Raw genomic sequence first — 13,070 nt, 5'->3', positions numbered from 1 at the left:
GCGGTGGCTCAAGCCTGTAATCCCAGCACTTGGGAGGCCGAGACGGGCAGATCACGAGGTCAGGAGCTCGAGACCATCCTGGCTAACACGGTGAAACTCCGTCTCTACTAAAAAATACAAAAAACTAGCTGGGCGAGGTGGCAGGCGCCTGTAGTCCCAGCTACTCGGGAGGCTGAGGCAGGAGAATGGCGTAAACCTGGGAGGCAGAGCTTGCAGTGAGCTGAGATCTGGCCACTGCACTCCAGCCTGGGTGACAGAGCAAGACTCTGTCTCAAAAAAAAATTTAAAAAAATAAAAAAAGAATAAAATAAAATAAAATAAAGAACAGAAAGAGGCCAGTACAGTAGCTTGCGCCTGTAATCCCAGCATTTTTGGAGGCTGAGGTGGCAAGATCACTTGAGGTCAGGAGATCGAGACCAGCCTGGGTAACATAGCAAGACCTCGTCTCCCAAAAAATATAAAAAAGTTAGTGAGACGTGGTGGCCTATGTCTGTAGTCCTTACCGGTTGGGAGACTGATGTGAGATGATAATTTGAGCCCAAGAGTTCAAGTCCAGCCAAGGCAACACAGCAAAACACCATTTCTTTTAAAAAAGGAAAAAAAGTAAGCAAAACAAAGGAAAGACAGTAATAATCATCAGAGTGAAAAATCAAAGCAAAAAAAAATAAAAAAATCAGAGACTGAGAACAATAAAACTAAGAACAATAAAAGATCAATAAAATCAGTAAACCTCTAGCCAAACTGATCAGAAAAAAAGAGAGAAGACATGAATTGCCAATATCAGGAATGAGAGAAATAGTATCACTACATAATCTACAGATATTAAAAGGTTAATGTGGAAATATTACTAACAACTTTATACCTATACTTTGACAACTTTATTTTTTTATTTATTTTTATTTATTTTTTATTTTTTTTGAGACGGAGTCTTGCTCTGCCGCCCAGGCTGGAGTGCAGTGGCCGGATCTCAGCTCACTGCAAGCTCCGCCTCCGGGGTTCACGCCATTCTCCTGTCTCAGCCTCCCGAGTAGCTGGGACTACAGGCGCCCGCCACCTCGCCCGGCTAGTTTTTTGTATTTTTTAGTAGAGACGGGGTTTCACCGTGTTAGCCAGGATGGTCTTGATCTCCTGACCTCATGATCCGCCCGTCTCGGCCTCCCAAAGTGCTGGGATTACAGGCTTGAGCCACCGCGCCCGGCCACTTTGACAACTTTAACCGAAAAAAATAAAAGACACATACTATCCATGCTTGTTTAAGAAAAATTGATAACCTAAATAATGCTATACTAAAGCAATTTAATCTGTAGTTAAAAATATTCCCACAATGAAAATTATTAGAGCAGATGGCTCTCACTGGGAAATCCACCAAACATTTAAAGGGGAAATACAGCCAATTCTATACAGACTTCTCCAGAAAATTGAAGAGAAGGTGACACTTCTCAACTCATTCTATGAAGCCAGCATTACTCTAATACCAAAACCAGACAAAGGTTAAAAGAAGAGTATAGATCAATAACTTCCATGAATATAAATGTAACAATCCTTAGTAATATTTTAACAAATTGAATTCAATGATATATAAAAAAGATAACAGATGATGTCCCACTGATGTTTATTCCAGGAATGCAAGGTTGGTTAACATTTGAAAATCAATCACTTTATTTACAGACTAAAAAGGAAATTATTACTAAAAAAGAAGGACAAAACCAAGTCTATCTGATCATCTAAATAGATACAGACAAAGCATTTGACAAAGTTCAATATCAATTACTGATAAAAACCTCTTAGCACACTAGGCATAGAAGTGATTTGGCTGGGCACGTGGTGGATCATGCCTGTAATCCTAGCACTTTGGGAGGCCAAGGTATAAGGATTGCCTGAGCTCAAGAGACCAACACCAGACTGGACAACATGGTGAAACTTCATCTCTACAAAAAATGCAAAAATTAGCTGGGTGTCGTGGCTCCTACCTGTAGTCCCAGCTACTGCCTGGAGTCCCACAGGCTCCTGCCTGTGAGGTTGGAGGATCCCTTGAGCATGGGAGGTGGAGGTTGCATTGAGCCGAGATTGCACCACTGCACTCCAGCCTGGGCGACAGAGCAAGACTGTGTCTCAAAAGAAAAGAAAAAACAAAAGAATCAAAGTAAAACTAATAAAAAAAAATTATAAAAGAGGAAAGAACTTATCTTCCTCAAACTAATTAAGAGTATCTATGAAAAACCAATAGCTGACATTATACTTAATAGTAAAAGAATGAATATTTTTCCCTAAGATCAGAAACAAGGCAAGGATATCCACTCTCACTTCTTTTATTCAACTTTGTACTGGAGATTCTATCCAATGTATTAAGACATGAAAAAGAAATGAAAAGTATCCAGATTGAAAAGGAAGATGTAAAACTGTCTTTATTTACAGACAACGTGATAACCTATGTAGAAAATTCTATAGAGCCTACAAAAAGTGACTATAACTAATGAGTGAGTTCTGTAAGTTTGCAGGATGTACCATCAGTGTGAAAAAAATTGTCTTTCTATATCCTAGCAATGAACAATTAGAAATTGAAGGGAAAAATACTAAAATAGTATCCAAAAATATGAAACAGGGAGAAAGATGGGCAAGATCCATAATGAAAACTATAAAACATTGATAAGATAAATTAAATAATATCTAATTTAAAGGAGTGATATGCCATATTTATGTATTAGAAAACTCAATATTGTTATAATGTCAGTTTTGCCCAAATTTATCTAGTGATTAAATGAAATTCCTTTTAAAATCCCTGTAGATCTTTTTGCAGAAATTGACAAGCTGATTCTAAAATTCATATGGAAATACAAGAGAACTAGAATATCCAAAACAACTCTGAAGGACAAAGTTAGAGAATTTGTAGTAGATTCCAAGGCTTATTATAAAGCAGTAGCAACCAAGACAATGTGGAATTGGCATCCAGATAAACAAACAGATTAATGAAACAGTATAGTGATTCATGACCTAGAAACTGACCAGAAATATATGGTCAATTTATTTTTGATGAAGGTGTAAAGGTAATTCAGTGGAGAAATCAATATTTCAACAAATGGTACTAGAACAATGGCATATTCGTAAGCAAAACTTTGATCCATATGTCATAATGTATGAAAAGTTAATTGAAAATGGATCATAGACCTAAATATAAAACTAAATGTAAATATGACTTCTAGGAGAAAACCTTTCTGATTTAAGATTAGGTGAAGAATTTTTTAGATACAAAGCCAAAAGCTTGATCCATAAAAGAAAAATTGATAAATTGGACATCTTCAAGATTAAAAATTTCTGATCTTCTAAAAACAAGCCACAGACTGGCAGAAAATATTTGCCAACTACATAAGTGATAAAGAATTTATATCCAGAATATATATAATTTTAAACTCTCAAAACTCAGTAACACAAAGTTTCAGTTAGGAGGAATAAGTTCTGGATATCTGTTGTACAGCATGATGACTATAGCTGATAATAATGTTGATATAGTTTGGATATTTTTCGCTCTAAATCTCATGTTGAAATTTGATCCCTAATGTTTTATTTGTTTATTTATTTTGAGATGGAGTCTCTCTCTGTCACTGAGGCTGGAGTGCAGTGGTGCGATCTCCACCAACTGCAATCTCCACCTCCTGGGTTCAAGCAATTCTGGTGCCTCAGCCTCCTGAGTAGCTGGAATGACAGGCATGCCCTACGACGCCCAACTAATTTTTGTATTTTTAGTAGAGACAGGGTTTCACCATGTTGGCCAGACTGGTCTCGAACTCCTGATCTCAGGTGATCCGCCTGCCTTGGCCTCCCAAAGTGCTGGGATTACAGGCGTGAGCCACTATGCCCGGCCAGATCCCTAATGTTTTAGATGGGGCCTAGTGGGAGGTGTTTGGGTCTTGGGGGTAGATCCCTCATGAGTGACTTGATGCCATCCTGTGGGAATGGGTGAGTTCTCATTCTACTAGTTCCTACAAGACCTGATTGTGAAAAAGAGCCTGGCATCCCCCTCCTCTCTCTTCCTTCCTTTCACACCATGTGATGACTACTCCCCTTCACCTTCTGTCATGAGTGGAAGTGATATGGTTTTGCTGTGTCCCCACCCAAATCTCAACTTGAATTGTATCTCCCAGAATTCCCACATGTTGTGGGAGGGACCCAGGGTGAGGTAATTGAATTATGGGGGCTGGTCTTTCCCGTGCTATTCTTGTGCTAGTGAATAAGTCTCACAAGATCTGATGGGTTTATCAGGGGTTTTTGCTTTTGCTTCTTCCTCATTTTTCTCTTGCTGCCACCATGTAAGAAGTGCTTTTCACCTCCCACCGTGATTCTGAAGCCTCTCTACCATGTGGAACTGTAAGTCCAATTAAACCCCTTTTTCATCCCAGTCTCAGGTAGGTTTTTATCAGCAGCCTGAAAACAGACTAATACAGTAAATTGGTACCAGTAGAGGGGGGCGTTGCTGAAAAGATACCTGAAAATGGGGAAGTGACTTTGGGACTGGGTAACAGGCAGAAGTTGGAACAGTTTGGAGGGCTCAGAAGAAGTCGAGAAAACATGGGAGAGTTTGGAACCTCCTAAAGACTTGTTGAATGGCTTTGACAAAAAGGCTGATAGTGATATGAGCAATAAGGTCCAGGCTGAGATGTTCTATCTGATGGAGATGAGGAACTTGTTGGGAACTGGAGCAAAGGTGACGACTCTTGTTATGTTTTAGCAAAGAGACTGGAGGCATTTTGCTCCTGCCCTAGAGATTTGTGGAACTTTGAACTGGAGAAAGATGATTTAGGGTATCTGGCAGAAGAAATTTCTAAGCAGCAACACATTCAAGAGATGACTTGAGTACTTGTAAAGGCATTCAGTTTTATAAGGGAAGCAGAGCATAAAAGTTGGGAAAATTTGCAGTGGGATTATGCAATAGAAAATAAAAACCCAGGCCGGGCGTGGTGGCTCACGCCTGTAATCCCAGCACTTTGGGAGGCCAAGGTGGGGGGATCACGAGGTTGGGAGTTCAAGACCAGCCTGGCAAATGTAGTGAAACCCTATCTCTACTAAAAATACAAAATTAGCTGGGCATGGTGGCATGCAACTGTAGTCCCATCTACTTGGGAGGCTGAGGCAGGAGAATCGCTTGAATCTGGGATGCGGAGGTTGTGGTGAGCCAAGGTGGCGCCACTGTACTCCAGCCTGGGTGACAGAGTGAGACTCCATCTCAAAAAAAAAAAAAAAGAAAAAAGAAAAGAAAAACTCATTTTCTGGGGAGAAATTCTAGCTGCTGCAGAAATTTGCATAAGTTGCAAGGAGCCTCACGTTAATCCCCAAGACCATGGGGAAAATGTCTCCAGGCCATGTTGGAGACCTTCATGGTAGCCCATCCCATCACAGGCCCAGAGGTCCAGGAGAAAAAAGTGGTTTCTTGGGCTGAGCCCAGGGTCCCCATGCTGTGTGCAACCTAGGGACTTGGTGCCCTGTGTCCCAGCAGCTCCATCCATGGCTGAAAGGGACCAATGTACAGCTCAGGCTTTGGCTTCAGAGGGTGGAAGCTACAAGCCTTGGCAGCTTCCATGTGGTATTAAGCCTGCAGGTGCGCAGAAGTCAAGAATTGAGGTTTGGGAACCTCTGCCTAGATTTCAGAAGATGTATGGAAACACCTGGATGCCCTGAGGAAAGTTTGCTGCAGGGGCAGGGTCCTCATGGAGAACCTCTGCTAGGGCATTGCAGAAGGGAAATGTGGGGTCTGAGCCCCCACACAGAGTCCCTGCTGGGGCACTGCCTACTGGAGCTGTGAGAAGAGGGCCACTGCCCTCCAGACCCCAGAATGGTAGGTCCATTGACAGCTTGCACCATGTACCTGGAAAAGCTGCAGACACAACGCCAGCCCATGAAAGCAGCCAGGAGGGGGGCTGTGCCCTGCAAAGTCACAGGGGTGGAGCTTCCCAAGACCATGGGAATCCACCTCTTGCATCAGCATGACCTGGATGTGAGACCTGGAGTCAAAAGAGATCATTTTGGAGCTTTAAAATTTGGCTGCCCCTCTGGATTTCAGACTTGTATAGGCCCTGTAACCCCTTTGGTTTGGCCAATTTCTCCCATTTGGAACGGCTGTATTTACCCAATGCCTGTACCCCCGTTGTATCTGGGAAGTAACTAGCTTGCTTTTGATTTTGCAGGCTCATAGGTGGAATGGATTTATCTTGTCTGAGATGAGACTCTGGACTGTGGACATTTGGGTTAATGATGAAATGAGTTAAGACTTTGGGGGACTGTTGGGAAGGCATGACTGATTTTGGAATGTGAGGACATGAGATTTGGAGGGACCAGGGGCAGAATGATATGGTTTGACTGTGTCCCCACCCAAATCTCAACCTGAATTGCATCTCCCAGAATTCCCACATGTTGTGGGAAGGACCCGTGGGAAGGGCCCAGGGGGAGGTCATTGAATCATAGGTGCTAGACTTTCCCATGCTATTCTCGTGATAGTGAATACGTCTCATGAGATTTGGTGGGAATAAGTCTCATGAGATCTGATGGGTTTATCAGGGGATTCCGCTTTTGCTTCTTCCTCATTTTTCTCTTGCAGCCACCATGTAAGAAGTGCCTTTCGCCTCCTGCCAGGATTCTGAGGCCTCCCCAGCCAAGTGGAGCTGTAAATCCAATTAAACCTCTTTTTCTTCCCAGTCTTGGGTATATTTTTATCAGCAGCGTGAAAACAGACCTAATATGTGAAGCTTCCTGAGTTCCTCACCAGAAGCAGATGCCGGCGCCATGCTTCTCACACACACTACGCAACTGGGAGCCAAATAAGCCTCTCTTTTCTTTCTCTCTCTCTTCTCTTTCTTCCTTCCTTCCTTCCTTCCTTCCTTCCTTCCTTCCTTCCTTCCTTCCTTCCTTCCTTCCTTCCTTCCTTCCTTCCTTCCTTCCTTCCTTCCTTCCTTCCTTCCTTTCTTTCTTTCTTTCTTTCTTTCTTTCTTTCTTCCTTTCTTTCCTTTTTCTTTCCCTCCCCTCCTTCCTCCTCCTTCTCCCTTCCCTTCCTTCCTCTTTCTTCTTCCCTCCCTCCCTCCCTCCCTCCCTCTCTCTCTCTCTTTCTTTCTTTCTTTCCACCCTCCCTCTTCCCTTCTCTCTCTCTTTTTCTCTTTTCCTTCCTTTCTTCCTCCCCTCCCCTCCCTCCCTCCCTCCCTCCCTTCCTTCCTTCCTTCCTTCCTTCCTTCCTTCTTCTCTCTCTGTCACCCAGAGACAGGGTCTCACTCTGTCATCCAAGCTGAAGTCCAGTGGCATGATCACAGTGCACTGCAGCCTTGACCTCCCTGGGTTGAGGTGATCCTCCTGCCTCAGTCTCCTGAGTACTGGGACTACAGATACATGCTACCACGCCTGGCTAATTTTGTATTTTTTGTAGAGACAGAGTTTCACTGTGTTGCCCAGGCTGGTCTTGAATTCCTAGGCTCAAGCAATCCTCCCACTTTGGCCTCCCAGAGTACTGAGATTACAGTCCTCACTTATGCTACAGACACCGCCTTCTCTCTCCCTTCTGCAGCAGGACAGCTTTTCTCCTCCTGCCTTTGGACATCAGACTCCAGGTTCTTTGGCTCTTGGACTCTGACACTCGCACCACCTGCCTTGCACCTGAGAGCCTGCCGCGGGCTCTCAGGCCTTTGGCCTCAGACTGGGGGTTGCATTGTTGGCTTCATTGGTTTTGAGGCTTTTGGAGTTGGATTGAGACACGTTATTGGCTTTTCTCATTTTCTGGCTTGCAGACAGCTTGTCCTGGAACTTTGCCTTTGTAATCACGTGAGCCAATTCTCTCTAAAAAATTCCCTTTCATATATAAATATATATCCTATTGGTTACTACAAGTCCCTCTGGAGAAGGCTACTACAAGTGTATTGTGTAAAATGAAATAAAATAAACATCAGCATTTGATTATACTTTGCAATATGTTTTATCTTTTTGGGGCCATTGTAGGTACTTAATATTTGTTAATTGCATGGATAGATGAATAAACAAATGTCAAAGTGCCATATTTTAAAAATATGAGCATTGTATATGAGAAAATTGCTAAGAAAGGCCAGGTGCAGTGGCTCACGCCTATAATCCCAGCACTTCAGGAAGCTGAGGCAGGCAGATCACTTGAGGTCAGGAGTTCAAGACCAGCCTGGTTAACATGGTGAAACCTTACTTCTACTAAAAATACAAAAAATTAGCCAGGTGTGGTGGTGCATGCCTATAATCACAGCTACTTGGGAGGCTGAGGCAGGAGGATCACTGGAATCTGGGAGGTAGAGTTTGCAGTGAGCCGAGATAGTGCCACTGTACTCCAGCTTGGGTGACAGAGTCAGACTCCGTCTCAAAAAAAAAAATTGCTAAGAGAGTAGATTTTAGATGTCTCAACATGAAAAAATAAGTACATGAAATGGTGCATCCTTTTTTTAAAAAAAAAAAAGACAGAACCTTGCTCTGTGGCCCAGGCTGGAGTGCAATGGCGCAATCTTGGGTCACTGCAACCTCCACCTCCCGGGTTGAAGCGATTCTTCTGCCTCAGCCTCCTGAGTAGCTGGGACTACAGGCATGCGCCACTTCACCCAGCTAATTTTTGTATTTTTAGTAGAGACAGGGTTTCACCATGTTGGCCAGGCTGGTCTTGAACTCCTGACCTCAAGTGATCCACCCACCTCGGCCTCCCAAAGTGCTGGGATTACAGGTGTGAGCCACCACACCCACATGGTCTTGTGATGCATCTATTTCTTATTGATACATAATATTTTACATATTTATGGGGTACATATGATATTTTGTGGCATCCATAGAATGTGTAATGACCAACTCAAGAGTATTTGAGGTAATCGTCACTTTGAATATTTATCATCTCTATGTGTTGAGAACGTTTCAAGTCCTCTCTTCTACCTGCTTTGAAATATGCATACCTTGTTGTTTACAAATGGTCAACAAGTATATGAAAAAATGTTCAACATCACTAATCGCCAGGGAATACAAAGCAAGACCACAATGATGTGTATGTTAATTAGTTCGATTTAATCATGCCACAATGTGTACATATATTAAAACATCACATTATACTCCGTGAGTATATATTTTTGTCAATTAGAAAATACTCAATAATTTTTAAAATGAGCAATCTCTTTAAAAAAAGATTAGGTGTGGGCAAAAGAGGTGAACAGACACACCACCAAGGAAGTTATGGAATGGAATAGCATCATCTAAATGGATGTTCAGTGTTCGTTAGTCAGGAGGAAAATGCAAATTAAAACCACAATGAGGGCTGGGCGCAGTGGCTCACACCCGTAATCCCAGCACTTGAGGAGCCCAAGGCGGGCAGATGACTCAAGCCTCGGAGTTTGAGACCAGCCTGGGCAAAAAATACAAAAATTACAAAAATACAAAAATTAGCCAGGTATGGTGGTGCACACCGGTTGTCCCAGCTACTCGGGAAGCTAGGGTGGGAGGATGGCTTGAGCCCAGGAGGTCAAAGCTGCAGAGAGCTGTGATCATGCCACTATACTCCAACCTGAGTGACAGAGTGAGATCCTGTCTCAAAAAATAAAATAAATAAATAAAAACACAATGAGATACAACGCTCTTATTAGAAAGGCCAAAATTTTAAAGTCTTATCATACCAAATGTTAGCAAGGATGTGACGCAACTGGAATTCCGTACACTGCAAGTGGGAACATAAAGCTCTAACCTCTTTGGAAAACAACTGGACACTTTCTTAAAAAGTTACAAATACAGGCAGGGCGCAGTGGCTCAAGCCTGTAATCCTAGCACTTTGGGAGGCCGAGATGGGCGGATCATGAGGTCAGGAGATTGAGACCATCCTGGCCAACACGGTGAAACCCCCGTCTTTACTAAAAAAATACAAAAAGCTAGCTGGGCGAGGTGACAGGTGCCTGTAGTCCCAGGTACTCAGGAGGCTGAGGCAGGAGAATGGCGTGAACCCGGGAGGTGAAGCTTCCAGTGAGCTGAGATCCGGCCACTGCACTCCAGCCTGGGAGACAGAGCAAGACTCCATCTCAAAAAAAAAAAAAAAAGTTACAAATACACCGACCCTATAACCTAGGCCTTCAATTCCTTAGTATTTACTCAAGATAAATGAAAGTGTATATCCATATTAAGACTTTTATATAAATAGCAGCTTTATTAGTAAGAGCAAAAGTGGAAACAGCCCAAATATGTGTCCACAGATGAATAGATTAAAACAAATTGTGTTATATATCTATATAACAAATGACTACTCGGTAATTAAAAGGAATGAACTACTGATATCTACTACAGTATGGACAAATATCAAAAAAATGCAGAGTGAAAGAAGCCCAACCACCCACCCTATAAAAAAACAGTTCATACTGTGATTCCATTTGTGTGACATTTTAGAAAATTCAAACTATAGTGACAGAAAATAGATCAGAGGTGGCTTGGGTGTGGGGGAATGGGGTTGGTAGGAGGGCATGATATCAAAGCTCCATAAGGAAACTTTCAGGAGTGATAGGTCACTTTACTATCTTTAAAAAATTTTTTTAATTTTTTTAGAGTCAGGGTCTGTCTCTTTTGTCCAGGCTGGAGTGCAGAGGCGTGATCATAGCTCACTGCAGCTTCAAACTCCTGGCCTCAATCTATCCTCCCACTTCAGCCTCCCATGTAGCTGAGACTACAGGCTCATGCCACCACACTTGGCTAACGTTTTAAAAACAAATTTTTGTAGAGATGGGTTTCACTCTGTCTCTCAGCCTGGTCTCTAAGTCCTGGTCTCAAGTGATCCTCCCACCTTGGCCTCCCAAAGTGCTGGGATTACAGGTGTGAGCACCATGCCCAGCCTTAAATTCACTATTTCGATTGTGGTGTTGGTTTTGTAGATATGTATGAATTTACTAAATTGTATGCTTTTAATGTGTACAATTTATTGTAAGTTATACTTATAAAATATTTTTAAATTATTATTTTTTTAAAGACTAGGGAGAAAACATTACAAAGTGGAGCAGGAAAAGTTCTTACTTTCTGAGACTGTCTCAGATTATGAGGTTACAAAGATGGCTGAACACATGTATTACCTCCTGTCGCTATCTATAGACCACTCAAGTGTCAGTAAAAAATGCTTTTTTTTTTTCCAGAGATGAGGTCTCACTCTGTCACCCAGGGGCTGAAGTGCAATGGTGCAATCACATCTCACTGCAGCCTCCACATCCCATGCCTGAGCGATCCTCTCCCACCTCAGGCTTTTGAGTAGCTGGGCTGGGACTATAGGCACACACCACTATACCCAGTTAATTTTTAAAAAATTTTTAGAGACATGATTTTACTGGGTTGCCCAGGGTGGTCTCAAACTCCTGGCCTCAAGCAATCCATCCACCTCAGCCTCCCAGAGTGCTGGGATTACAGACGTGAGCCACCACGCCCAGCCAAAAAATGCTTTTAAAGAGATAAGCATGTTTGTTAAGAGAATAGATCTTGGCCAGGTGCAATGGTTCACACCTGTAATCCCAGCACTTTGGAAGGCCAAGGCAGCTGAATCACTTGAGGCCAGGAGTTTGAGACTAGCCTGGGCAACATGGTGAACACGGTCTCTACTAAAAACACAAAAATTAGCTGGGCACGATGGTGCACACCCGTAATCCCAGCTATTTGGGAGGCTGAGGCAGGAGAATCACTTGAACCCCGGAGGCAGAGGTTGCAGTGAGCCGTGATCACAGCACTGCACTCCAGCCTCGGCAACAGATCAAGACTCTGTCTCAATTAAAAAAAACAAAGACAGAGAGTAGATCTTAAATGTTTTCATCACAGAAAAAGAAAAAGATAAAGATAAGTATACGAGCTGACAGATAGGTTAGTTAGCTTGATTGGGGTGTTCATTTCACAATGTGTGTATGTATATGTATATATACTTATATGTATATATATACTTAAATACATAAAGAGAAGCCCATATATAGTATATATATTAATATACACATATACATACACACATTATCTATAAATACACATATATTTTGATATATATATCAAAATTACATGATGTACACTGTGAATATATGATGTACACTGCAATTTTTATTGCCAATTATACCTAATACCCCCAAAGAAACAAAGATATAAACATATAAAGACAAAGAGGAGGCCGGGCATGGTGGCTCATGCCTGTAATCCCAGCACTTTGAGAGGTCAAGGTGGGCGGATCACGAGGTCAGGAGATCGAGACCGTGATGAAACCCTATCTCTACTAAAAATACAAAAAAAAATTAGCTGAGCGCAGTGGCGGACATCTGTAGTCCCAGCTACTCGAGAGGCTGAGGCAGGGGAATGGTGTGAACCCAGGAGGTGGAACTTGCAGTGAGCTGAGGTCGTGCCACTGCACTCCAGCCTGGGCAACAGAGCGAGACTCTATCTCAAAAAAAAAAAAAAAAAAAAAGTCCAAATAAATAAATAAATAAATAAAAGACAAAGAGGATGGAGAAGGAGAAAGTAAAACTTTGAGAGCTTTAAAGCAGATAAAGCTGGGTGCAGTGGCTCACACTATCAACAACAACTTGGGAGGCCAAGGCAGGAGGATCATTTGAGTCCAGGAGTTTGAAGTCAGTGTGTGCAACATAGCGAGATCCTGTCTCAAAAAAAAAAAAAAAAAAAAAAAAAATTAAAAAGAAGAAGCGGATGATGAAAGCTGAGTTATAGTTGGGGGTTGAGAAAGCTGAGAAGCAGCCTGCTTTTCATTGCAGGACCCCACAGTAGTGTAACTAGCCAAGACCAGCTCACAGGACACAGGCAGCAGGCCAGAGAGAGAATCTTCTCTGGGGAATAGGACCAACCGGTGAGAAAAGACCTAAAGATACACCTACAGAGATTGGGCTACAGGCCACACCACAGAGCTTAGGACAGACACTCAGCACTTTATTCTCACATGTGAACAGACTGTTGAAGATTGTCAGTCATTTGGGGAAGATATCTACATCATGGGCAAACAGAAAGTGAAGAGGAGAGAAGGAATCAAAAGAAATAATTCAAGAAAATGCCAAAGAGAGGGATATGAATTTCTAGATTGAAAAGGCCCACTGTGTACC

General features: G+C 42.5%; 1 protein-coding gene across 1 annotated transcript in view; it reads left to right on the top strand.

Moving 5' to 3' along the window:
• The window catches only part of FLT3 (fms related tyrosine kinase 3), a 104,972-nt gene that overhangs the window by 17,324 nt on the left and 74,578 nt on the right, over nt 1-13,070 (top strand). The window lies entirely within an intron of this gene.

The sequence above is a fragment of the Rhinopithecus roxellana genome, chromosome 18, assembly GCF_007565055.1.
Source record: "Rhinopithecus roxellana isolate Shanxi Qingling chromosome 18, ASM756505v1, whole genome shotgun sequence".
In the NCBI taxonomy this organism is placed as follows: domain Eukaryota; kingdom Metazoa; phylum Chordata; class Mammalia; order Primates; family Cercopithecidae; genus Rhinopithecus; species Rhinopithecus roxellana.
Note: the sequence above shows the minus strand (reverse complement) of the source record. Positions and strands in the feature narration are given on the sequence as shown.